Genomic DNA, 27,139 nt, shown 5'->3' with positions numbered 1-27,139 from the left:
TCCTTATCCAGTGGGGAGAACTCATCCCACCCTCATGGAACTCTGGCAGGGCTGTGAAGGCCCCTCCTGGAGAGGTGAGAGGAGCAGGGACCTGGATTACTTACATTTAGAGAGGCCATAAACACAAAAGAGGAGGAAAGAATTTACTGGAGTCAGGATGGGAAGTAATTATGGTCTGGATAGAGATTTTGGCAGCAGTGGGGTCAAGGTGAGGATGGGCTCTGTCAGGGAACCAGAGGTGGTGACAGTGGATTTATGGGACACAGGAGGGAAAGAAAGCTGGAGTGCCAAGGATGGCTCCAAGGCTCCTGGCCTTGAGAGAAGGTTGGAGTCAGGAGAAAGACCCAACAGGGTTCTGGCATGGGACATTTTATGTTTCTTTTCAGTAATTATCAATAACGTGGGTTGAAGTAAAGGCCATTTTGCTGCAGTGCTGGAGTGGAGGCAGTTTATAAGCTTGTGGAGGACTGGGTGTGTCCCGGGAGGAATTACTGAGATGGACACAGTTTGATATTTCATCTAGGCTACATAAAGTGTCTACTCTAAGGTTTTCAGCAGGTGAGCAGGAGGTGGGAGGCAGTGACCCCCCAACACCCCTGGTGTGTGTTTGCTGGGCAGGGCCATCCCTGCTCCTGGGCCACCCTTGGCTGTGGCTGAGGCTCTGCCAGGCCTCTCCTGCTGTCCCTTTATCCTGCCTGTGCTGGGAGCCTTTGGGGTGGCTCTGGGCTTCTGAGCTCCTGCTCCAAGACCTTATTCATAGCGAGAATTCATACTTTATTCATAGTGAGTTTATTCATAGCCCTCTGTCTCGTTAGGCCTGTGATTCAAGGCATACACAGGGCTGTGAAAGGGGGCTGAGTGAGGGGCCGTGTGCTCAGAATGCTAATGGCAGCTGCTTTATTTTGGTGTCCTTCCCAAAGGGAGCAGGGTGGATCAGCGTGCCCAGGTCTCGTGTGGGAGTGGGCCATGCATGAATGGCAGCTTTGATCCAGGCCAGCCTGATGAGCCACCACAAACTCTGCCTCTGGGCACACAGTGTCTTGCTAGAGTTGGGATTAATTTTTTTTTTTGTCCTTTTTGCAGTGAAAAATGTTTCCATGAGTGAGGGAAGAAATTAATTTGTTAAAATTTTATGTGTAAACCACTGGCTTTTGGGGTTAAAGAAAAAACCTGAGAGCAAAGCTGAGCATTTTTTTGTCTTCAACCTTCCCTTCTCGCTCTTGTGTGAGGGACTTGCTTCTCCTGTGAAGCACCTTAATTCTCTTTACCAAACACCTTAATGCTCTTTACCTGTGTGAGTAACATGAATCAGTACTGCTGGAACATCCAGATACGTTCACAAACCTCTCAAATCTCACCTGCATTTGTGCAAACACTTTAACTCTTGTTTAAAACCAAGCCTTTGTGTCTACCTGGACATTTTCCTGGCCACTGAAGAGCAGCTCCTGTGTCCTCACCCCCAGGCCTGGCAGAAGTGTGGATGGAAGAGGCTGGGTTGGTGCCAGGAGATGCCCTCACTGGGAATCTGCTGCTCCCAGGCTTCTGCATCTCCTGCACACTCTCAGCCAGGGATGGTTTTGGTGTAATCACAGGTTTTTTCCAGCTTCAGTAAATGAAGCCTTATTTGGGTAAGTGGAATGAAGGTGGTTTTCTGGCAAAGGGGGTTTGGAGGAGCTGGAAAAGCTTTGGAGGCAGGGAAGGGTCTCTGGTCTGGCAGCTGAGCTGGGACAGGTGTCTGAGGGAAAAATGCTTTTAATAGATACAGGGTCTAATTTGTCTGGCTAAACTGAATGTCTCAGAGAAAGCTGGTGGAAAGTGGTGATGAGAACACTTAATGGTGAAAAATAAGAAATCTGTACCCTTTTCAGAACTTGCTCAAGAGCATCTCATCCCTGTGAATATTTGGACATAACCTTCAATGCCACTGAGTTCCCTTGAATGCTTTGTCTTGTTCTTAGGGTAGGACACTTAAAAATATTTAAAACTAGTCTTTATCAGTACCATTCTTTTCATATGTTAACCTAGACATCTTCCTTTTTCTCCATCCTTTCACCTGTCTTGAACAGGTTTCTTGCCTTCCTGGCATTTCTGGAGAGCCTCCCCTCTGTGTGTGTGTAGGCAAGAACAAAAGTTCTTGGGGATATCAGTTTACTTGGTTCAACATGAGCCACACAGTATTTTTCCAGAGTCTGCTTTTTTTTTTTCCTCCTTTTTAATTTAGATTAAGTCAGCTGTGGATGGGTGGGGAGGCTACATGTCTATCTAAATAATTACAGTTCCTTTTTATAAGCATCAAAAATTTTTAGAACTCAACTTCTAGGATAATTTTGAACACCCTCAAAAAGAGGATTATATATATTTTTTTTTTAATTCTGGGAGGATTTGAAGCAACTTTGCTTAGATGAAGGTGGCAGGGGAAGTGGAATTAGAAGATCTTGAAGGTGTCTTTCAACCAAACCCATCCCAGGATTCTTGGGTTGGTACTTCAGGTTATCTGCCTGAAAATTAGTTGAATTTACCCTCAGGAAGGGGAGTTTTATTGGTTCTCATCATGTTAGTGATGGGTGCTGAGGATGGAAACTCTGAGTTTTCCCTTGTTGCCACCTAGCTGGGGATGCTCGGAGCCCCTTGCGCTCTCTGCTTGGACGCCATGGACCCAAGTGTCCCCCCAGGGCCACAGGGGTGAGAGAGAGCAGCGTGTGCACCCTGAGACTTCCCCTGTGCACACTTGGCTGCCTCTGCAGGTGTGTCCCCAGCTGTGAAATGGCCTTGAACGCTCCCCACGCTGGGTGAGCGTGGCGTGGGCAGTGGGGCAGAGCAAAGGGGCTGAGTGACCCTGCCCTTCCTCCCCTGTCCCTTCAGCGACCTTTCCCCCTCCTCCTCCTCACCATGGCAGCAGATCTCTCTGCAAGCCCAGTCAGGTCTCCTGCGTCTCTGAGCCCAGTGAAATCTGTGTTTCCTAAATGCTTTTAAATTATATTTCTCCCCCAAGCCCAAAGCCAGGAGGAGAGGTTGGACACCTCACTTCAAACTCTGGGTAAATCTATTAAATGTGTGCTGTGTGAAACTCGGTCTGCTTTTTTCTTTTTAAAGAAAAAGTTGCCTAAATGCCCCTTTTCTTCCCAGCTCAGTCCTGGGGGAACACAAGGAGTTAACGCTGGTATTTATAGCAGCAAGCCCAGCTAATAACCACTGCGGAGCTGGGAGGGTGCTGGGGAGGTTATCAGCAAACACGGGGCTGGAAAAATAGTTGAGTTTTGGAGAATTCAAGAGCTCTGGTCCCCCTTCCCTGGCAGCCCCAAGTGTGGGACCGCTGGGGTTGTTGGTGCAGAAATGAAAGGTATTACAGGAGAGTCATTGTGTTACTGGGCTGGGGAAATGGCTCTGCCTGCCTCTTTTTTTTTTTTTTTTTTTGTGTTTTTTTTTTTTTTTGGTTTTTTTTTTTTTTTTTTTTTTTTTGGTTTTTTTCTCTCTCTCTTAAACTTCCTGGTCGGTCAGGCCGGGGCTGACAAAGGGGAACCAGTCGTGTCCAGACACATTGCAGACTTCTGGCAAAATAGCCCAGGCTCACGAAAATTTACACATTTCCTGGCGCCCGGCCAGGCGGTGCTTGTGGGGCTTGGCATGGCTTTTCCTTCAGTTAAAAAAATGGCTTTTTCCCTCCTCTTTTTTTTCTTTACACCCCCTCCCTCTTTCTTCAGCGGGCCAGGAGATGGAAAGCTCCTGTGTGCTGGGTCAGGACAGTGGAAAAAGTCAAAGTTTAGGCATGGGGAGCAGTTCTCTGACTTAACAGCATGTGTGTGTGGCTTTCCTCATCCTTGATCCCAGTGGACACAACCTGCCTGGTTCCCAGCCTCCTTTGGCCAGAATAATGCAGATAACCACTGCTGAGCACCTTTTAAGGGTGGCCTCAAGTGTTTGGATGGGCAGGAAGGATGTGCATGGGTGGTATCTCAGCCTAAAAATAAGAATTTGGGGGCAAAAATGGGTGAGCTCCTGCAGTAGAAGCTCCTTGCCTGGCTGTGGGCCCCTGGCTGGCTCTGACAGCCTGTCTGGGTTTCTCTGGGGGGGATGGAGAGCAGGCTCCTGCCGGTCAGCAAGCCCTGTGTCACTTCCTTCCCTCCACCAGCCTCACTCTTTCCACAGAGCAGGCTCTCAAATGAACGTTTTCGGTTCATTAAAGGTGGTTTTGGAGACACATGTAGTCCTGTGAGAGGAAAAAGCAAACCAAACAAGCAGGGAACCCTCATGTGGTGCAGGCTAAAAAGGAGGGGTGGGAGAAGCCCTCTCCACCTGGGGAGAAGATTGATGTTCAAACATTCCTATGACTTTTGGGCAGCTCTCCATAGTTGTACCTCTTTGTCCCAGCATGGCTCATCCTTCTTGCAGGCTCCTCCAAGGCATCTTCTCCTCTCAATCACCATGTGCATCCTCCTGAATTGGGCTGTGGGACATCACAGCCTCTCCCTGACATGCAGGAGCCTCGGGCAGGGAGGGCACAGCAAGGTGTGAGCCTGTGAGGAACCCATCCAAAGCAGGGAGAAGAGGGGAACCCTTGGATTGTTGTGGGGTTGGGGTTGCTGAGGTCTGGTAATTCATGGTACTCAGAACAGAAAGGGGAACCTCGGGTTTTGGTTAAAATTTCAAAGCAAAGAAGTGGGTCCTGGCCCTTGGCTTATGAACATACATCCTTTTTTCCACAAAGCTTTAAAGCACTGAAGGGTTTTGTCATTGCAGAGGACTTCTCTGCTTTTCCTTGTTGCAGATCTCGGACATTTTTGGGCAATTTATGAGCAGATTTACATTTTAATCCCAAAGGATCCTGCCCAAGCTGGGCCAGCTGTGTCTGTGCAATCCCTGCCCTGCCTGGCCTGGGGCTCTGGGTCTGCTCGAGTGGCAGAGGGAAATTGCAGAGCCCAGGCTTGGCTGCAGGCTCCCCTGCAGCAGTAGGGTGAAGGAAAGGGGTTTGGGATTCAGGAGCAGAGCCAGGACTGGCTGTCCTGGCTGGGAGCAGAGGGTGGTGCCTGCAGCCAGGGCAGCAGAGGACACCTCGTGTGGGTGGCAGGTAATCCCCTGGAATCCAGGCAGCATTGAGACCGTGTCTCTTGTGAAACACAGCCCAGGATCCTTCATGTGCACTCTGACTCTACCAGCTGTGCTGGGGCTGGAGATTTCCCTTTCTGGGAGCACCTGGAGCCTGGACCTGCTGTTGATGTCAAGGGCAGGGGGTGCTTGTTTCCATCCGTGTGCCCTCACAAGTCAGTTTGCTGAGGAATGGATCCTGGGCTTTGACCACTTTAATCTGACCTGAGATCAGAAAGTGATTTTTATGGGGGCAGGGGTTTCAGGCTGGTAAAGCTTATTGAATGTGTGTGTTTGACTTTGATTCACCTGCTCGGGGTGGCAGGGCAGGGAGATACAGCCCTGCTGCTGATTTGCTCTGTGTAATCACCTGAGTGATAAGTTCTGTCACTAAATCCCAATTTCTTCCAGGCAAGAGCCCTGTTGTACACAGGCACTTGCAGCAGTGAGCACAGTGGCTCTGCAGCTGTATCATAGATCATTTCACTGCCTGCTTCTGTTTGCTCAGAGCTGCTCTGGCTCTGCAGTGCCTCACTCCTGAACAAGGTTTATTCACCTTAGGGGCAGCTGAGTCCTGCACCCCTGAGAGCATTTGGGTGCAGCTGAGGGAGCTACCTGTGCAAATAGGGATCCAGAAAGTGAAGCTTTTCTGGGATTGTATCCTCAGGGGCAGGGGAGCACAAACCCTTTGGGCTTTGGGTGGTGATGGAGGTGCTCTCTGACTGCTCCCTGCCTGCTGAGGGAGCAGGGATGGGGGATGCTGGTGCCAGCCAGGTGCCCTCTCCACTTCCCAACACACCCTCAGGCAGCAAACAAACAGCTGGGAAGGAAAACCCACAGAGGGAGCTGCTCTCTCAGATTTGGGTGGACAAAGGAGGGGAAGTTAAAACTTAGAACAAGATGAGACTATTTTAAGAGTTTTTCAGCTTGCAACCTTGTTTTTTTCCCTACATATGTGTGCAGGGACCCGTGAAGACACAAATGCAGGCTTCTCCCTCCTCTTGTCCTGAGGGATTCTGGATGTTCACACATCCAGGGATGGGCAGAGCAGGTGGATCATGGCAGGCAGCACAGGGCAGAGCTGTGCTCTAGAGCACTCCTGTGCCCTGCTGGGGCTCCCCAGCACCTCTCGGTTGGCATTTTCCTAATATCTATTCAATAGGGGAAAACTTCTTCACTGGGAGGGCGTTCAGCTGTTGGAATAGGCTGCCCAGGGAACATGGAAGGGTTTAAAAGGGGTGTGTGTGGCAGTGCTGGGTTAATGGTTGGACTGGGGGATCTTCTTCAGCCCTAATGATTCTAGGATTGACTTGTCCGTGGGAAAGGCTCCATGGTTTGCCATAAACCTGTCCTAGGAGAGAGGTGGCTGCTGGTACCTGAGAGAGGTCTCAGGCAGCTGATCTTCCTGCAGGCTTTGAATTCTTGCTGGCATCAGAGAGGTCAGAGTTGCAGAGGGCTGTGAGAGGAGTCTCTGATGGCACTGGAGACCTGAGGCTGACAGGGGAAACCATCGAGGTTCCCTTGGGCTGCCTGTGTCCATCTCAGCCTGAAGGGAGGAGGGAAAGTTCTCTTTTAAGGGGAAAGCACATGTGGAGAAGGAAAGGTGGCAAAGGTGCACCCAGGTCCATGTTTGCAGGAGCATCCTCTGCAGGAACAATTGTTGGATGAGCAGCTGCTGGTGGTGATTTTCATGGGGGCCACCATGGGAACCACCCTGTGCTGTGCCCCCAAACTGGGGCTCGCTGGTGCAGCTGTTAAAGGACCAGCTCTGCTCATTGTTTTCTAATTTGGCGTCTTGAACTTTGAGATTTTCTGTGTTTTTTGGAAATCGCTTGGGTACAACACAGCAAGGCAACTTTATTTGGTGAGTTGGAAGCTTCTCAGGGCAGGAGTGGGGATGGAAGTGTGTGTTGTGGGGGCTGAATTGAAATGCTAGAAAAATTGACATTGTGTTTGTGTAGGTCTGTGTGCTGTTGGTGATGCCTTCTCCTCCCAAGGCTCTCTGAGCCTGTGCTGAGCGAGGCTGAGCTCTGGATTTTACGAGGAAGGTGTTTGTGCCCCAAGTACAAATGTCTAATTAGACCTGACACAGCGGAGGCATTTCCCTGACATTTATGTCACCGTCTTTCAAACCCTCTGCAGCACACAGGCTGGTGGGAGGCACCACAAACAATGTCAGAAACAGCATAAAATTCTCCATTAGCCACGACCCCCAGAAAAGAAAAAACAACAAACCAACACCCAACCCTCACACTACTTTTATTAGGCACACTAAAAGTGAAAGCAGAAGGGTGGGGCTGGGTTTGTTGGTCTCTGCTTGTAGAAAGACATAAAATGGCTCATTTAAATTCTTAAGGGCTGCATAGGAGGCAGGAGACACAATGGGGATCTCGGAGAAGAAAGGCCATCAGCTGAACAAACTAATGGTGGTGGCAAACAAGGGGGAGCTCTGCAGCGGAGGTGCTTCAGATGAGGAGGCTCCAGCTCAGCGCAGGAAATCTTTATTAAGTTATAAATTAAAAAAAAAAAAACAGGAAAGGGACATGTAGGAAAAGGGAAAGACAAGATGTTCCTAAACAGTTGATCCTCCAAGTGTGTGCAGTGGCTGCTCCTGCACGGGAAACTCATCAGGGTTGGTGCTGTTGAGGGTAATTCCCAAGTCCTGCTCTGCTGAGCTCCGTCATCCCTGGTGTGCATGAGAGCTGTGCTCCTAGTGTGGATTCCAGCAGTTTTGGGGCAGCTTCCAGCAGTTTTTCCCTGGAGGTTCATCTCTCCAGGAAAGGGATGCAGCAGGAGCTGCTGGGGATGAGGAGCAGCAAGAACAGGGTCAGGCCCTGGGTGCTGCTGGGATCTGCCATGAAGGCACGAGCTGTTGGGTGCTGTCCTGAACAAAAATGGTCCAGAGAGGCTTAAAGATAGAGAAATCAAAAATCCCCAAGTAAACCCTGAGTGGCTGTGGGGTGTGTTGTCATCAAAGCCCTGCACGAGCATTAATTGAGTCACAACGGTGCTATGTGGTGGGGCGGCAATGTTGTCATTTCTACAGGTAAAGACCTTTTTACAGGTAAATTAATCAGGATTTCTTTCTTGTTGTTAGTGTTGCACAAGTGAAATTCAGCATAATTTATGATAAATACAGAGCTAAGTTAAAAGAACAGGGAGGAACAGAATCTGCAAGGTCAAAACCAAGCGGTGCTAACACACAGAATGGGGAACAGGAGGTAGCAAAAAGAGAAAAAACCTAAAACAACTTAGAAGCAGAAATGTCTCAAGGTTTAGGATTGTGTTTGATTTTAACCAAAATTAAACCATGTTGAATTTTCTCCTTGGTTTGATGCAAGTGGCTTTGGTTAAAGTTACACTGTGGAGAAATTTGGCCTCAAGGAAAGTTTCTTCCCAAGAGGACAATTTAAGGAGGGGAGACAGGAGCTCAGAAGCATCTGCTGGTGGAGATTGGTGCTAGAAACCAAGGCTGGGCTGGACAGGGCTTGGAGCAGCCTGTGGAAATGTCCCTGTTCATGACAAGGAGTCTGGAACAAGATGATCCTTGAGGTCCCCTCCAACCCAAACCATTCATGATCCCATGAAATTCCTGCTGGGAGGGCAGGAATGCTGCCCAGCCAAGCTGCTGAGCTTTAGGTCAGTCAAGTCAAAGAGTTTTGGTTTTGTAACTTCAGTTTTAAATCATCCATTGCTCTCATTCCACACAAGAAAAGCCTTGGAATTAAAATCCTGCCAGGTTGGAGCAGTTACTGTCAGGAAAATGTTTGACCTGATGCAAACTCAGCTTCAATTTCTGGTGTTGCTTTTTCAGAGCTCTCCTCCAAATAAATTAATAAAAGCTTGAAATCAGTGTCAGTTTTAGAGGTGTGAGCACAGCCCTACCTGCGAGCACGGGGTAAATGTGGAATGACAGCAATTTTTTGGTGGTTTAATTTTAAATCCTTTGGAATCAAACTACTGGGAGGAACCTGATGGAAAGTATGACAGAGACTTAAATGAAGGGTAACAGTACAAATTCGATGTGGTTATAATGGGCATTTTCCCTCATTACAGATTCTGGCTGTGACCTATTGCCTCTGCTTTCATTTTCTTCAGCCCTCAGAGTTTTGTTACCTTTCTCATCAAACTGGGATGTTCAGGAGGAACAGAATCTGTGATGTACTTAAAACAAAACCAGCCCAAAAACCCCAAACTTTTTAATATTGTTATTGTTTGCGAGTGAATGATTAAGGAGATTGCAATGTTTGCTTTCCCCCTATCACCTTCTGCAGGGAATGGCTGCAGGATCCCAGTGCTTCTGGGGCCTGAAAATTCCACACCCAGTTTCTTGCTTTGCTTGAGTATGCCACGAGATCTACCAAAATTCAGAAAACAATTTGCTGTTTCAAAAAAGCCCCAAGTTTCTCAAAGTTAAGTGCAAGTTCATCATCAATAAATTAAATTTTGCTGAGTCTCAAATTGAATTGAAATTATCAAACTGGGTGTTTGAAGGCTTGCTTTGACTTGCAAGTATAAACTCTTGCAATGCCAGCAATTTAATGCAACTTCTTTTGTCTGTTTCTCAGAAGCTTTTGGGAAACCTCCTTCCCTTTTCACATGAAATTATTTTTTATGACTTCCTGAGAGTGTTCAGGTGACACAGTCTAAAAATTATGAGCAAGCCTCTCCTGAAGCTCCTTCCTCCCTTTTGCCTTCCTCCTCTGTGGGTTTTTTGGTAAATAAGTGTCACTAAGGTTCCTGGGAAACAGATACACAAATATTGCTTCAACCAATAGCACTGAATTGGTGCTTTAATTTACAATGAGTTTTAATCACAGTGAGGGAAGCTCTTTGTCCTATTAATGGCAAGGAATGGTCCATCTAGGAGAGCCATGTATTATTGCCAGGGTGCTTCATGTGGGGAAGCCACAGGGTTGTCACCCAAATGTGCTTCTGGAAGCTCAAAATTGAAATGCAGGGGAAGGATAGGGCTGAAGACTTGAATTTTTAAGTATTTCTTCTGCATGATTTTTTTTTTTTTTTTTTTTTTTTTTTTGGTACTAGTTAAGGAAAAATGTGCAATATCTCAAGTAAAGATGACCCTTTTGAGCCTGGCAGGGGTGGCTCTGTGCCCTTGCCCCAGTGGATGGGATCCTCCTGCAGCATCTCACATTTTGGGTGCATGAACCCAACCTGGTGCATGAGCAATGAAGATGGGAAAAGGCAGAGATCAGGGAAAAAATAGCCCTGGAGAGAGAAGGAGTTTAATTCTTGGGCCATTCTGGGTTGGATGCTGAGCCAGGTGATCAAATCTGTTTTCTGTAGCGGGCCTTGTTGGGTGGGTGTTGAAGCCAATTCCATTAAAAATCCATGGGCTTTTCCCTGTTTTAAGTACTTGTTCTCTCTCCTTTATTGTCTCATTTCCAGCTCCTCTACCTGGCCTGGTTTTGCTCCAAATGTCTCCATTCACTTTAATTAAGCTGTTTCTTGGCGGTGGCTTTAAGCAGAGAGGCTTTAAGGAAGGAGAGCATCTCTGTGCAATAAATGGGAGCAGGGCTGGGCAGGCAGGGTTAGGAATGGCTTTGCCAGGAGAAAAGGGCAGAAAGGCTGGCATTCCCTTGGTGGCAGCACAGATTTGGGTGCTCACAGCACAATGTGCTGTCTGTCCTTCTGGGGCATCTCCGAACAGCAAAAATCACCTGCTGCCGTTGACCCATGGGTCAATTATCAGAAATAATTTGTTTTCTGTGGTGCTGCTTGGCTGCAGCTTGAGAAAAAAGAGTGATGGAAGTGGAGAGAGAGGAAAGAGAGGGGAAACCTGTGGGATTGGGGCAGGGTTTGTGTGAGCCTGGATCCCGCTCGCTGCCTGTGCAGGTGCTGAAGGGCACCAGCTCCGAGGTGGCAGAGTTGGTTTCCTTGCCAGTCGTAAAGATGCAATTATCACCCTTGTCTGACCGAGGCAGACTGTAAAAGGAGACTCAATGTGAGTATTTACTGTGTTTTTCTCCCCCCTGCTTTAAAAGGAGGGCCGGGTTTGAGTTATGGTAATAGCGGCGCTCAGGGTTTAGGACTCGCCTCCCTGAAATTTTCAGGACCACTAATTTGTGGTTACTCCAGTGCTGGAATGGACTCGGTGGTGGTGGCCTTTAGACTGGCAAAGCAGTAAAAGTTTAAAGCTGCAACTGCTTGGGAGCCAAAGAAAGAGAGAAGATTGAAACCTAAAGGTTAGCGTGAAATGCACTTTACTGTTATCTATGAGAACAAATGAGTTAAAAAAATTTCAAATACCAGAATACCCTACAGGGAGGAGATATAACTATTAAAGGGCTGTTATAGCTGCAATAAATGTAGGAACAATAAAAATAAATTGATGAAGTAAATGTCAGCGCTGTTCCCCTGAGCTGCCCCCACACCTTTGTCCAAAAGTAGAACATCTCCAATTACAGAGGGTGGAATCAGCCTTCAATGACAATATGACAAGGACAGAACATAGAGCAGTGGCACAGGGAACACAATTATGCACAGCCTTGAAAAATTGTATCATAGCACAATGTATGGAAGAAATCAATTAATGATGCAGGGCCTCCACTTCTGTCTAATAATCCTGTGAGGGAAGCAGGAACGTCCCCCCCTCACCTTGGGAAAGGAGAAGGGGACAACAGCGGTGAAGAAGGATGACCCATGAGTGTGAAACTCTGTACAATACCATGGGTCAGCATTTCCATGCTCTGTGGTGTGTGGACATATCTCTTTACCCATTATTATTTTTAAAAATCCTCACTTTTGGGGAAGTATTTAACAGAAACCCCCTTTGGTGGCTAAATAGCCCATCAGAAACGAAAAAAAAAAAAAGAAAAGCGATTTCTTTGGTGAAAAGGCCAGAGATGAGAAAAGGTGACAGCTCAAATCCAAAGGCAGGAGCTGAAAGAAAAATTAAAATTTTTAGGAGTAAACAGTGTGGATGGTAGAAGACAATTTATCTTGTGCAATTTACAACAGGTGCTAAACATTACGAAAACCAGAGCTATTAAGCAATCAAATTAAGCTATAATTAACAGAAGAAAACTGCGCAGGAATTCTAATTAATACATATCTGAGCGCATCCGTGGTCCCCTCCACAGCCCAGCTTTCCAAAGCCCTGCCATTAGCCAGGATCAGCCCAGGGTCAGTGCTTGGAGAGCTGTGGGACACTCTGGGATCACCAGAGGTGCTCCCCAACAGCTGCACCCCGGGATGCTGGCTCAGAGAGGGATGCTTTAATTTGGGATGTGCTGTTCCCAACCTCTAGAAAGACTCATCTTTTGTTTGAAGATCTGAGAGAAGCCCATAAAGAGCTGGGTTCATCCTTCTGTGTCTGTTTGCCCTCTGTGTTGGTATTTCTGAGCAAGCCCTGCTTCCCAAGGTGCTGCTGGGGAAGGATTGCTGACAGCAGCGTTCCTGGGTGGGGATTCCGAGCTGGGATGGCCACAGTTCTTCCAGGGATGTGAATTCTTGCTTTGCCAAGGGCCTGAAACAGTCCTGAACTGGATCAAGTGTGTGTGGTGGGTGATGAATATCTCTGAGATGGCTGGGACAAGTTTGCCCAGCTTTGGTTAAAAGCAGAGCTGAGCTCCCTTATCTCTGTGCCTCCCAAACAGAGATAACAGTGCTTCCCTACCTTCCAGACGTGTTGGGAACATCAGGTGGTTTAATGCCTGTGTGCCACTTTCAAGTGCTATCATTACAGTACCATGGCCCATCTTAGGCAGGATTTGTTATTTTTTACAAAATTAATTGTAAATCCAATAGAAAATAATTCAGCCTCTAAAATTCTGGTGAGATAATTAATGTGAAGGCAGAATTAGTGTAGCTCCTTTCAAATGATTCACTACTTATAATTATTACTTTCTAATTCTATGCAAATATCATTTAAAGCCCCTGTAACCTTCTCACGGGTTGGTTGAATTTACCCCCTCAAACATGGTGCTGACTCCTTCAATCCCCTGTTACATTCCTCAGGTGGATTGTTGTTTTCCCTGGAAAAGATGTTTCCCCATCTTTCACTGGTGGTTCTGCAGATTTTCTTGCTCAGTTCCAAAAATACCTGCTCCAAGATTGCCTCACCTCTTCCATGCCCAGCTTTTTGGCTGGAAATCACTGGGAGAAATGTGAAGCTTAAGGCTGGGGCCACTCCAGGTGGGTTTGGAGTCGGGCTGGGATGAGTGAACCCAACTATCTCACCCTCTCCTGCCAAACCAGGGACTGGAGGAGGAGCTTTCCTCTGCTGTTTTCCATGCAAATGGGAATGGCCCTGCCTGGAAAGATGTGTTCTAATTGTGCTCTGAATAATTTTGAGACCTGCTCACTCTCCCTGGCTCCCTGCCAAGCTGGAGCACAAACAGCCCCTGCCCTACCCTTGGGAGCATCCCTCCCTGGGCCATCACTGCCTCTTCCCAGAGCTGTGCCCGAGGAGCTGGATACAAGGTCAGGCTTGGATTGGTGGCACCAGCAACCAAAATCCTCCGGGGGTTGTGGGGATGCTCCAGCCAAGGCGCTGAAATGAAACATTTTTCCCTAGCATTGTGCTTGTGCCTTCCCAATCCTGCTCTCCTCCAGCATGTCCCTCTGCCATGGGATGCTCCACAGGGACTGGGAATTTGTGTGTGTTTAAAATCCCCTCAGGCTCTGGGAGCATCACTCCTGGAAGTGGCTGCCAGTGCCTTGCCCTTGTGCGCATGGCTGTCCTGAATCTGAGTGTGTGCGTGCCTGTCTGCGAGATCAGGACCTCGGTTATTAGTAACAATTAACAATTAATTAATTATTCCCATCAGGTAGATATGCAAACCTCTGGCTTGTTCCTGGACATCTAGCATGGCAAATTAAACAGCGCAGTGTGAGCTTTTAAAGGGAATATCCTTCCCTTTCCTTGGGTGGCGTTTCACGTGTCAGAGTTTATTTTGTAATTTTGTGGCAAGCTCCCTCTTTTTCGCTCATCTTTCCTTTATTCAAATTTCTGTTGGCTCAATTGTGGGGGTTTTGGTGCCTGTTGGGGCGAGTGGTTAATGGCACGGATGAGAGAGGGGAAAGGCAAGGCAGCTGTGGGAGGAAGGGCTGGTGCTGGTGGCAGGGGACAGAGCCCAGCCCGGGGCAGGGTGACACCAGGGCAGGGGACAGCTCCACCCCAGTGCCCAAACCCAGTGCCTGGAGGAGATGCACAATTCCCACCTCTCAGGGGGGAAAAAGGACACCCGGCACAGGCAGGAATTCAAGCAATTAATCCTTTACTTAAAGAATAATAAGCAGCCAGATTTTTACATACCAAAAGTGGGAACAAGGTAAAAGGGGTTAAAAACTAAAAAGCAAGGACAGCAGACACCAATTAACACAATGCTAATTGACAATTTCCCCAAGCCTCCATGAAACATGCCAGACCTATTTCCCCAATTACTAATTAAATCAAACCACACACACAATACTAATTTTCCCAACTTTGGGAGCTCAGTAGACAAATAAAATGTGAAACTAACTTAAACATGTAGTCAAGGTACAGGGAGATTAGGGAACTTTAAGGCAAAAGGGATGAAGTTTTGCTCTGGGTATAGCATTTGTACTTCTGGCTGTTTTGGGGAGTTGGATGAGGGATGTTAATTGAGGCAGGTTTGTGGTGGGGTCCTGCTTGCTGGATGTGATTGACACCCTCAGAGAGGGTGAGGACACAAGGATGGTCAGGTTTGCTGCTTAATGAGAAGCTTCCTGAAAAACAGCCCAGAAGGGGCTGCTTGGGCATCCTGGGATGCTGTGCAGATATTCAGGGGAGCAGTTGTGATTTGGAGAAGGTTTTATCTGGGGCTGGAGGAGAGGAGAGGTGGTGACAGCAGCTCCTGTGCTGTGCTGTGGAGGTCACAAGTGTGCTGCCCCATCCCTGGAGATGTTCAAGGCAAGGCTGGGGGGGATTTGAGCAACTGGTCCAGTGAAAAATGTCCTGCCTGTGACAGGAGGTTTGGAACTCGATGATCTCCCAGGACCATTCCCAAACCAAACCATTCCATGATTCGGTGCTGCTCTCCCTGTGGAAAGGTTCTGGGGGATGCTGAAGGTGCACTTGTGGCTGGGCTGTCCTTGCCCCTGCAGGCTGGGCAGGAGGAGCAGAAGGACAGCTCAAAGTCCTCCAGCTGGCTGTGCTTTATCAGAGTGTGCTTTGCCCCTCCCTCGGCACGGAATGAGGATGGGATAGGTTAATGGCGATAATTAAAGAGAGTTTAAAACCAAGCAGGAGACTGAACCCAGTGTGTGGGTGGCTGGAATGGTTGTTTGATGTGAAAGTCAATGACTGAATTATTCAGAGAGAGTGATTTCCAAATGATAATTTTACATTTCCCATAACTGATTTTGATTTATTCCGGCAGCAACCGATAGCCCAGCAGGAGCTGGGAGAGGTTCTTGGCTCTGCCGCTTCCTTTTCCCTCTCCTTGGAGCACAGGAAGGTGCTTGGAGCTGGAATCCACCCCTGCTTGGTGGCTGACCTTTGTGCACCCATCACTGCTGGGGCTTGGATTTTTCCAAAGGAGAAAGGCAGGGAATTTGTTTTAAAGAAATTGGCCTGTTGCTCTTATCCTTGCTGAGACCTCTCCTACAGAGCATCCCTCTCTTATGGTAATTCCTTTAATTCCTTAGGGGGCACACAGGTGCTCCAGGGAGGTGTGGGGTAGGCCTATCCTGGTGTGTATGGGCCAATGGGATTTGTAGGATGCTGAAGGGATTTTTGGATGCTGCTGGCACTGGTCCCTCATGGGCCAGGTGGGAGCTGCAGGTTGTTCCAGAGGAGGCTTCTTCTCTCTCCTCGTGGTCATTAATTCTGTCTGGGGCCAGGGAGATCTCCCCTAATGAAAGCTGCAGAGAGATGGGTTTGCTGTATGGCAAAGCTTCAGTTTCGGTGAATCAGCAATTTCTGATGAAAAATCTTTTGTCTGAAAATTCCCAAGAAGCCGTGGCTGTGACCTCGGAGCGCTGCCTTTCCTGGGAGCACATTACTGGGATTTATGGTGCTCTCCCATGGTTTATTGTTCCACTGCAGGCAGAGCTGCTGCATGAGGTTTGACTATCCTTCTGGGCAGGGAAGCAAATCAGCAGTGAGGGACTGTCCAAACTTGCATGATTTAACACCAATACCCACTGTGGGCCCACATGGGGTGGTTTCTGCCCACTCTGAGGCTGCTCAGGGTTGGGTACATCTCACCTTCTCTGGGCTAACTCCTCCTTTAGCTGTTCTGCTGAGTGGTCCTGAGGAAATATTCCCATTTAATAGGTCTTTAATGAGGAAAATAAGTGGTGACTGCAGCATGAGTTTGTGGTGCTTCCTGAAGGCTGCAGGCATGGAGAGGATGGTTATGCCATGGACCTGCCAAGAGTACCTTAGTACTTACTTTTGCAGAGTAAAGCACAAAAGTAAAGTAAAGCACAAAAACCTCTTGCAAAGCATGAGAAGAATAAAATAAAATAATATTCCCATTTTACAGCTGCAGGCCCAGCACACATTGGCACTGCAGTGTTTGCTCAAGGCTGCAGGAAAACAAACCCTGAGCTTGGAACTGGAGTGAAATCTGCAGGATAACTTCAGCAGCAGGGCATGAATTTCCTCTGTGCTGTGAGCATCCATGCTCACCTCCTTGAGGGACACAGCAGAAGGAATGTGGGAGCAGAAGGTCTCCAAAAGGCTGGCCAGGAAAGAGGGAAGGAGGATTATACAAGGCATCATTTATGAGCAGGGAGGGCATCTCTGGTGTGCATTGCCAGGCTGTAGGTGAAGCCTTCCCTATATGGAAACTGCCCTCCATTTTAATGGAGGTGGCGGTGAAGAGTTTTGGAAAATGCCAAAACACAGGGAAAACTCCATGATGGGTGGGCATTGCTCCTGCCCGTCCTTCCCATGTCCAAGGTCTGCTTTAAGTCAGGGTTCCTCCACACTTTGTGAGCTGTGTATTTACCAGCTGGGACACCCAGAGGTGGGGTGAGCTCCCCAGAATGCTGGGACAGGGACAGGACCACGAGCTCCATGCTCTGGATGCCTGGAGTATGGCCCATCCAGGAGGCCAAGCTCCCTCCCCATAATCATAGGGAAAAGTAATCAAATTACTGCCTTTCATGTCACATTAGTGAAAATGGATACTAGTATGATGCATATTAATATAACATGATGGGAAATTGCTAATACAATTAGACCATCACATTTTATTAGCACTGGAGTGACAACTCCCACTGAAGAGCAGCCACGGCTGGGAGAGAGCAGGAGCTGGGTGTGCAGCCACAGGGACAGGGCTGAACTCTCCAAAAAAATCCCTTTGTTTTCTCTCCCCAGTCAGGGCTTGGCCATCTGGGTATGGGTGACACCAGCCCTTTGTAAATATTCCCGGGATTCCCTGGAAAACGAGTCCTCATCTCAAAAGTTACCTGCCTTTCATGGGTAATTTTTTTCTTTCCATATGCATACACAGACATGTTAGAAAATCAGAATATACTACTCCCCTCTGCAAAGATGTGTAACTTTTTCTTGGTAGAGTCTACCTTTTTATATTTCTCTTCTTCATTCTTGATCTGCTTATAAAATGATCCTGTGCAGGTTTAGTGAGTTACAAATGTAAATACTCATTTATGCACGTCACCCTGCCTGGGCAATGTGGTTGGAATTAGATGGTTGTGAGGTCCCTTCCAACCCAAACCATTCTGTGATTCCATCCTAATGCTCATCCCCAATCCAAGAGCCACCCTCTAAGTGGAAAAATGCTTCTGTCTAAGCTGGCAGCCTGTTGGCATGAGCAATCCCGTGGCATCCAGCAAAAGTGAGCTCCCACCAGGATGAGATGCTTTTCCCATTGTCCCTGTAATCCCAAAAAACTGAGCTCCTGAGCAGGAGTGGCTTTGCTGAACAGTTTATTTTCCTGGCTGGATGCTCTGCCTTGGAAATACTATCTATCATAATGAAATTATCTCTAATCATGGCATTATCTATCATATCAAGAAGCATCCATGGATTTCCTATAGCAGGCAGGTGCAGGTTTTAAATACGATGCCCAGATTAATGATTGTGTCTTTGTCAACTTGGAGAAACAGGGAAGGACTTGGCACTCTGGAAAATTGTTATTATTGTGTTAGTACAGCAAGAGCAGGATGGCACCAGAGGGGTGAGCAAACAGCAGAGGAGGAGAAACACCTTTCCTGGAGGTTTAAGGCTTTGGGAAGTGTTTAAAGGGAAGATGTTTGTCAGATTCAAATACAGCCCAAAAATCCACAGTGTGTTGTGTTTCTGCCTCTTCTTAGTAGTTTTTATGATAAAAATCGTGTGGTTTGTGTTTATAGCTGGTTGGCACCCCAGGAAAGAGAGAATGTTTCTGCACATGGAGATGCTCTCCTGTGTGTTTTAAACATTTTCAGCTGAGGCACTTCATGAATGCGAGCTCTAACATATAAAAAGGGTAAAGACTGATAATTTCCTGCTTGGTGAGGGACACTGAGGCTAAAGGGAAAGCTGGGCAGTGGAGGAGGGCAATGATTGCCTCAAGCTGGGAAAGCAGTGGTGGGAACCTCAAGCCTAATTAAAAATGCATTATTTTTCTGGTGTAATACTCTGACTATTCCAGAAGAACTGTGCTTGTGGTTCTGCCCATTAAAATCAAATATTTATGTTTTATATTTACTTCAAAGACTGCCAGTGAAAAGAAAGTGCTCTCTGAGTAGTTTAACGTGTGAACAGGTTGTGGACCAAGCTGGGAAAATGAGTGTGCTGGTGTTAAGTGACACACAGACCACATGAATATTTACAGGTGCTTTTTGAAGTGTGAGGTGGCTTTCCCCAACTTTTGGCGTGTGTGGAGGAAGAAGTTGCACATTGGAGGAGCGTCCCTTATTTTCTTGCTTTTTTATGATGTGCCAGGTTTTGTGCAGAAAATGATACCCAGATTGTGTGGAATGCCTTAGGGGGATTTGGGTGCCCTGGGCTGCTTTGGGTGTCAGTCCCTAAGCAAAAGACAGGGACATGATTCAAATCCCTTCAGATATCTTTGATTGTTCCCATTATTTTGGAAATATTAATCTAACTCCAGGTGCAGAGGGGCCAACCCTGTCTCATTTGACTGTGTTGGACTTGTTCTGGACATAGCACCTTCCTCACCTCTTGTGTTTGGAGACAGTTTTTAAGTTCTTGTTTTTCCCCAGGAAGTTTATAAAAATGAGATAAAGCCATCATGATCATCCCACTGATGTGGGTAATAACAACGCCTCAAATTTCTCATCTTGCCAGCGCTTTACAAATATTAAATAATTTATCTGCCCAAGAATTGGAAGAGAGAGACTCTTCCTTTGGCTGATACACTGGGGAGCAGAGGCAGAGAATTCTCATGGGTTTCTCCAGGCCAGAGAGGGAGCTGGGGACATGGATCCATTCCATGTGGTGCCCATCTGCCACTCTGCCTGGATGGCGGCACTTGCCCTGGGGGATGGAGTGCCCTCACCTTGCCCCTCTGAGCAGGGGAGCAGATCCATGGCATTCGTCCTCCAGCCTCACCTGGAAAGCCTTTCCAATGAGAGAGACACTTTGTGGACTTTGTTTTCCATGGGGAGGATGCTGGGAATGGTGTAGCTTGTGATATGGATGAGGTTGGACCATGATTTAGCTCTGCTGAGGGAGGTTTGAATGGGTTGGGTTTCCTGTGGGAAATCCCACAATGTGAGGGATGAAGGATTTGGGATCACAGCCTGGGAGCAGGCAAGACCTGGGCTTTGCCTTCCAGAGCACTGGAGACAAATCATGCACAAACTGTTCGTAGCGGCTCCCCAGAGATCAGAGACTTTCTGCAAGCACCAAGGGAAGACCTTTAACGTGGATAAGTTGTTCATTTCACAAATCCCAACCTCACGTGACTTTCCTGAAGCTCTGGGGTGTGACAGGGAGGGCTTTCCATGAAAATCCCACAATAAAGGTGGGATGTGTTTTACAGGAGACCTGGGGAGAGACAGGAAGGACATCCCAGCTCCCTGCCTGCCCTTGGATGGGCAGGGCAAAACAGGGACTGGATCTGGGTTTCTCACAGCCCAGGGGAGTGTCCTCGATGCCTGGATTTTGGCTGTTCTGGGATGAGTTTTTACCTTGTTCCTTTGGGTCAGAAGCTTCATCATTGTGATGGGAAACTTCTCCCTGTCAAAGTCACGTTGAAATTGATGTATTTAGCAAAGTAGATTTTGGATATTTTTTGGCACTTTTCATTGTTTCTTTTTTTACCAAAAAGGAAAAAGCCCAAACCAATCAGGTTTACCCAATGTACTCTGATTTTGCCCTTTTCCTTAGCCCAAGTGCACTGCTGTGGATGGCCAGCACTGATCTGGCAGCGAGGCCCCATCTCGTCACTCCATTTGGCTTTTTCTTTTCTTCCCTCGTGGGCCCGGTGCTGGGCAACTAAAAATCACTTTGCCTTTCCCAGTCTTTATCTAACCTCCCCAAAGTGGGCCAAGCCAGCCTGGTATTTCCACACAATCCAAGCAGTGTTGTTTTTTTTTTTCCCTTCATTGCAGAGGGCAAATCCCAGAATAGAGCATAAATAAATAGATGATTTTGGAGGACTGTAGATCATTGAGCAGAATGCAGAAAAGGCTCCTTGTTTTGAAAGAGCAGCATGAGGCTCGGCAACAATGAGTCTTGAAGCCTGATGAAAATCTTGGATGCTTTGAGGCTCTGTGTGTTGGGTGAACTTTATTTATATTTGGCACGGACGAGCTCATGTGTGATGCCAGCGGCTGCCAGGGGACGTGGATGGAGCTGAATAAAGCTTCTCCCAGCCTGATACAGGGAAATGGTAAAGCAGGCTGGAGGTGGTGATTTCTAAGCTTTGGTTGGGTTTTGAAGTCAGCCTGGTTTCCATAACGAAAATCCCTTTTTTTCCTTTTTATTTTCACTTTTAGGAAGCAGACCCCCCACCATAAAAGGAATGCAGACAGCACCTGTGTTGTTATTTCCATAAACCCCCTGCCCATGGCAGGGATTTTGGAATCAGATGGTTTTAAGGACCCTTCCAATCCAAACCAGTCTATGAGTCTATGGAAAACTGCAATAACAATTCTCCATATATTTAATCTCTTCCTCTCCCAAAACTTACTCTGGTGTGCTTCTCTTTTGGGACATTTTACTGCTACCAGCAGAGACTCCACTTTCTTAAATGAAATGTAAAACACATCTCTTTTGCTGGAAAGAGGGAAGTTTGTCAGCCCTGGAAAAGAGAAGCAGGAAGAAAATAAGCTTAAAACTCTGCTTCAAAACTCAGTTGTGTGTGTAGATATATCTATATCTATGTAGATATAGCTGTACCTATATGAATATAGATATATCTATATTGCTATATTATATAGATATATAGCTAGATCTATATCTATATATCTCGGTTAACCTTTTCCTAATTGCCATTCAAAGCTGAAAACAATCTATTTAGATATATATATAATTTTTTTCTAGATCAAAAATGCATATTTCCAGGGTAAACATTTTGGTGATGCTCAAGGAGTGTGTGAATAGGGAAGAAGGTGGAGGAAGCTCCTGTTTGCCACAGAAGTTGGGAAATGTCACCTTTGCCAAGCTCTGTCTGATTTCATATGATGGAACTTCCTCTTTCTCCTTCCAAATTCCTTACTTTGAATACAATGAAGTTGCTTTGAACTCTTTGAATTATTTAGTGACTTTCAAGTGGAGAAATATTTGGGGGTTTTAATTCTGTTTTGGGCTCTTCCCCTCCATCACCCCCCACCCTGGTTTATTTTTTTTTTTTTTTAATTTTTTTGCCTTCGTTCTGTTTGCTAAACAGTAATTGCAGATCTTTCCTGCCACCTTTAATACTCCCAGCTAATTATCCTGAAATAAATCTCTTTCAAGTCGGCATGCCGGCAGTTGCGGGATGCGAGCGGCGCTTTCAGCTCCCGGCTGGCTGTCACTCAGGCGGGCCCCAGCTGCAGCTCCGAATGATGAGTATTAGTCTCCCGCTGGGATGATTCTCCCAATCTCCCCACTTCCAACAGCATCTCCCAGGGCTGCACCACGCTCCTACCTGTTAGCCTAATCTGGGATTTTCTCTTGCTAACGCTGTTATTTTGAAAGGAGGAAGAGGATTCCTGGGAGAAAGGCACTCGGTTAACCTTTTCCTAATTGCCATTCAAAGCTGAAAGCAAGGGAGGGGGGGAAAAAATAAAAATAAAATCAGATGATGGGTGTCGCTGCACGGGAGGGTGGGCATGCAGGTGAGGGCCCTCCTGCCTTCCTGGGGTCACTTCTTTGGCCAAAGTATCCCAAAGGGAATTTTGGGGTGGGTTCCCAGTTTTGGGAGCTCATCCACCCCGGGGACTCGGTGGCTTTATTTGCAGTTGTGTCCCGCTTGCTCAGGAACGAGGTTGTGGGGTTGTAGGCAGAGCTAAATGCTCCATCATTAATTTATTATGTGCTAGCAGTAATAGCCAGGGCTATTTTTAAATGCCACTTAAGCTGGTGCTCACACACGGGTGTGTAATTTGACTACAGGACATGCATAAAATGACACATTGCAATGCACTCACAGATATGGCTTTAATGAAAGAACTATTAAACTATTAGTATTAAAAATGCTCAGGTTTGGTTTTTTCCTTTCTCCCCCTGCTGTACATGGGCCTTTTAATGGCTTAACAATTGCATTATTCCAGAACCAGCCTTGCTGTGGATGCATCTGGGTGATGTGATGGGATCGTGGTACCCGTTGCCTCTTGGGAGCTGCTGATGGGAAGTGAGGGATGCTTGGAAGCATCACAGGCATCCCCGAGCTCTGTGCTCACTTCTCTGCCTCATTCCTGAAGCCAGAGGTTTTGGTTAGCCCTTAAAGGCACCCCCAGGTTGCCCATGGCTTTGGATCAGAGTCGTTTTTCACTGAGGGCTCCCTCTCCAAACCAGCAATGGGCTGCGAGGAATTAATTCCATTAACTGCCCAAGGAATTCCTCGCTGCCGAATTGTATTTCCTGTGTCTGTAAATCATTGCACCCCTGCTTTCCCTGACAGTTATGCAAGTGACCTTTTGATTTTGCCATGTTTGGTGTTTTTTTTATTGATGACATTGATAACCACTCTGTGGCTGTGCACCATGGTGGGATGCTCAAGAATATAGAATGTTTTATAAATATGCATGTATAAGAAAATAGAAACAGCATCAAGTTGAATGTTCCAGACTTGGACCTTGGAAACATAATATTTACACTGAGTAAGTCGTGTTAGTTTTAAGAGTCTATTTCTGGGTATTTTCACTTCCAGAGGAAGAATTGCTTGAAACCTTCCCCTTCTTCTGACTGAGCATGTTTTTTCTTTTGTTTAACCACTAGGCCCAGCTCTGCAGAGCCCCAGCAGACACTGGATTTAGTGGGAGCTGTGGGTGCTCAGGTATGGGAGCCAGGGATGGTATAATCTGACCTGTGTAGTAGCAGGGCTGTGGGCTCCCCAAGGGAAAGGGGACTTGGACACCCCAATTTTTGTGCTGGGCTTTGCAGGTGCTGTGGAGCCATAAAGACAGTTCTGATCCTATAAAGCTCCTGGCTTCCCAGGAATCCCTGCCTGCACCTCTTGCCTTCCCTTCATCATCCCATCCCAGTGGGTCTGAGCATGGAATGCTGTGAATGAAAGGGGTGGGAAACCATGTTGGCACCCCAGCACTTGATTTGTAAGTCTAATTAGGAGTTAGAAGTGTCAGTGGCAGCGTTTGCAGGCACAATTATAGCACCTGCAAAAAAAAAAAAAAAAGAGCCTGTTTTTCCCATTTGGCTCATCCTCTGGGTGCAAGTCTTCTATAAATATCATGGCCTGATGAGGAGAGCTGTCTAGAAAAACCTGCAAGCCAGAGGAGATCCCTGCTCTGGCCCTTTTAACAAACCCAAAGCACTGTGGTTGGCTTGTGCAAGGGTTTGCCAGAGTCATAAATTGAGGTTTCCTGCAAAACATCTGCTCAGCTCAGCTCTTATCTCGCTCCACAAGAGGCAAAAAAATCCTCTGTGGTTCTCCTTTGGCGTGGTACAAATATAGGCACCTATTTGTAAGGAAATATCAAAGTAAAGCGTTGAAAGAATCCCCACATTTGTTTCCCAGTGCTGCATTAAATGTGTTTTGGGGCTGTTGGTGGTGTCCTTGTCAGTGCTGGTCAGGCAGTGCAGGACAAGCCTCTCATTCTTGAATGGAATTTGTGGGGCTCCTGCTGGGACCAAGTGTGAGCAACCTGTGTGCTCCAGTATTCCCTGACACCTCAGGATGTGCTTCAACATCCTTGGCTCTCTGGGGGTTGTAATTCAGCTGATATCTAAATGTTGGTGTTGCTTTCATCCTTCAAAGTTTGCTCCTTCTGCTATTTTATTTTGTTTGTTCCTGGATCTTCCCATTTTTCATCCCCCATCTTTATTTTTAAATTACATCCTATTATTAATTATCCCAGTTTCCACCTATCAAATGCCAAGACCAGCATGAGGAAAAAAAATACAAACTGAGAATGAAGTTTCGGACACCTTCCATTGCTGCTGGTGTGTTTGCCCACAGCCTTCCTGAAAGACACCAATAAATAATGCTCCTCATCCCCTTAAAAATTAAATTAAACCCAAGTTTCTCAGGGGAGGAGGATAGGTTAATTACAAAGAGCTACCAATGCCATAGCTAAAAAGGCTCCATTTTAATTTCTAGTATTTAGGATGAAAGTTAATATGTGGTTTGTTTGGGATATTTTTTTGCCAAACGAGTCAGTTTAGAAGTGGAGAAGCTGTCAAATGCAGAAACATCATTCTGCTCCAAAATTTCCATTAGTGACTCCTTGGAGTATTTTCTGGGATACCTTGAAGGGGAAGGCAGTGCCATCCCAGCCAGAACCTGGATGTTGGGCATGGGTGAGGTTTGGTGGGAATCATTTTCTGTTTGAACACTGAGGGCAGAACACATCCATTATCTGGGCATGGAAGGCAGTAGAAAAACTTGGGTTTTGAGGGGGAACTGTATCTTGGATTGGAAAACATCTAATTTCTGTTTGAAAACTGGTAACATCTGATGCCCATGGGTCATAAGTTGGATATTTGGGAGTGAAACTGCCCAAAACTGGGGGTTAAAACTTTAAATTCTTAGGAGCTGAAGGGGGTGGGGGTAAAGGGAACTTCCCTAAAGGATCCCAGTGTGTTGCCTCTGGATTGGTTTGGTTTGTTCTGTGTACAAGATAAATCACAGTTAAAATATTTCTTGATGCCTTGTATAGTGCAAGGTCCAGACCATTTACAAACTCGCTCTCCTCTTAGCAGTGATATCTTCTTTCTGCTGGAGACATAACTGTAATGAAGCAGTGAAAGGTAGAAGGGCAGGGCATGATTTCAAAAGGAAAAAAAAAATAATTTCAGGCAGTTTTTTCTTTATTTTAAGCTCCTAACTAGGTGGAGAGACACCAGTATCATGTGCCTTCTCCAGCTGAGAGGCTGGCTGTGTGCCCAATATGGGTTTGGTGGCTTGGGGACCATTTTCCAGGAAGGCTGGAGGAGAAGCTGGGTGTCTGTTTCCTTGTGGATTGTCTCATTCCAGCTTTTGGAGTCGGGGCAAAGTAATTAACTGAGTGATAAATCAAAAATGGTAGGATGGGCTGGGGTCTGTGAAATGTGGTGTCCACGTGGTGAGGGGATAAAGCTTTATCTCTGCTGCTTTAGAAGTAGTTCTTGTCTCCAAATGTTTAACTACCAGGGTTGTCTTTTCTTCTAAAGGCTCTCTGTGCAATGAAAACTCAGAGTTTGGACTTGGGTTGGATAGGCAGTGACTTGAAAAGCATCTCTTGGATGTCAGCTCTTTAATTTCATTTCATTCCCAGTGTTGTCCTTGGATGTGCACTGGCTTTGGTGGAATTTGGGCATGAGTGCCTGATGTCAGGTTTACCAGGGGAATTAAATGACGTTGAGGTGCAGGAGGTGCAGAGATGGTCTTTGTAGGGTTTAATTCAATATTTTTTCCACACTTACCTGTGTGGAAAGAACCCGACCACCTCCAAAACAAACAAACAAAAAAAACCTCATCCAATGCAAACCACTGTATGTTAGTTGTCTACTTCCAAAATTTAAACCACCCTTGACATCCTGGTCCTTTCATTCCTCTTGGAAGGTAGAGGTGAATTAAGGGGGTTGTGTCCATGTGGGTGGGAATCAAGACATGTTTTCCTTCTGGCTTACAAATAGATAACAAACCATAATTATTTTTAATATTATTATTATTACTTTTAATTGTAGTATAATGGAGGAAATTCCAAACACCAGCTCCATAGCAGTGGCCAATCTGTCTGTTGAAACCAACAATCTGTTCGAGCCCCGCGCTCCCTTAACTCCTTTGGGAAATGTGTCCCTGGTGGCTGCAGGATCGGAGCCCATCCCACTTTACAAGGTCCTTTCCTGCCACACCAGCACGGGGGGAGGCGGTGTGGATGTGGATTTTGGGGAAATGGGAGGGAAAAGTCTGCTTTTCCCCAAGAAAATTGATGGTTTTCCTCCCGTAAATACAGCAGAAGTCTCTTTGCGCTTTTGTCTTGGTACCATCCTCTCTTTCCCACCTGTGTTTTGTAGACCTTGGAAACAGAGAGCTGAGGTCTTCCAGACCCTTCCCAGCTCTTTGGGAGAACAGGCAGCACAGGTAGGAAGGGCATGGCAAGGTGACCCTCCAGCAGGAGGGCTCTAGGAGTGCTCAGGTCGCTGTTATTTTGCACTCCTGCTTGTGACACTGGTAGTGACAGGTTGTCCTGTGTCACCTCCTGGGTCCCCTCAGCAACGTGGTCTCATGGCATCCAGCACATGTGCAAAGGCATCCCACTGACACTGGACATCCACAAGGGTTTTATTTGAACAATAGATTAATTTTTAGATATTCCTGCAGTGGCATCTATGGTTTAAAGTTTTGCATTTTTGGGAACCCCTGGTGGGTGTGTTTGCTGCCCTGGCGTAGGTGGAGCTTTTATATTTTGTCTCAATATAAAATTTGGTGCTGTTAGTGCTGCTTGTTTGGGTAAATTATATTTGTAAACAGCAAATCCCCAGAATTTTGGGGAGTGATGA

At 46.7% G+C, this 27,139-nt stretch overlaps 1 long non-coding RNA gene across 2 annotated transcripts in view; it reads left to right on the top strand.

The window, feature by feature from the left end:
• The window catches only part of LOC135445055 (uncharacterized), a 198,079-nt gene that overhangs the window by 20,110 nt on the left and 150,830 nt on the right, over positions 1-27,139 (top strand). The gene's annotated exons all lie outside the window — the stretch shown is intronic.

Source organism: Zonotrichia leucophrys, chromosome 3 (genome assembly GCF_028769735.1).
Source record: "Zonotrichia leucophrys gambelii isolate GWCS_2022_RI chromosome 3, RI_Zleu_2.0, whole genome shotgun sequence".
In the NCBI taxonomy this organism is placed as follows: domain Eukaryota; kingdom Metazoa; phylum Chordata; class Aves; order Passeriformes; family Passerellidae; genus Zonotrichia; species Zonotrichia leucophrys.
The sequence above is the reverse complement of the archived record's forward strand: the minus strand, read 5'-3'. Positions and strand labels throughout refer to the sequence as shown.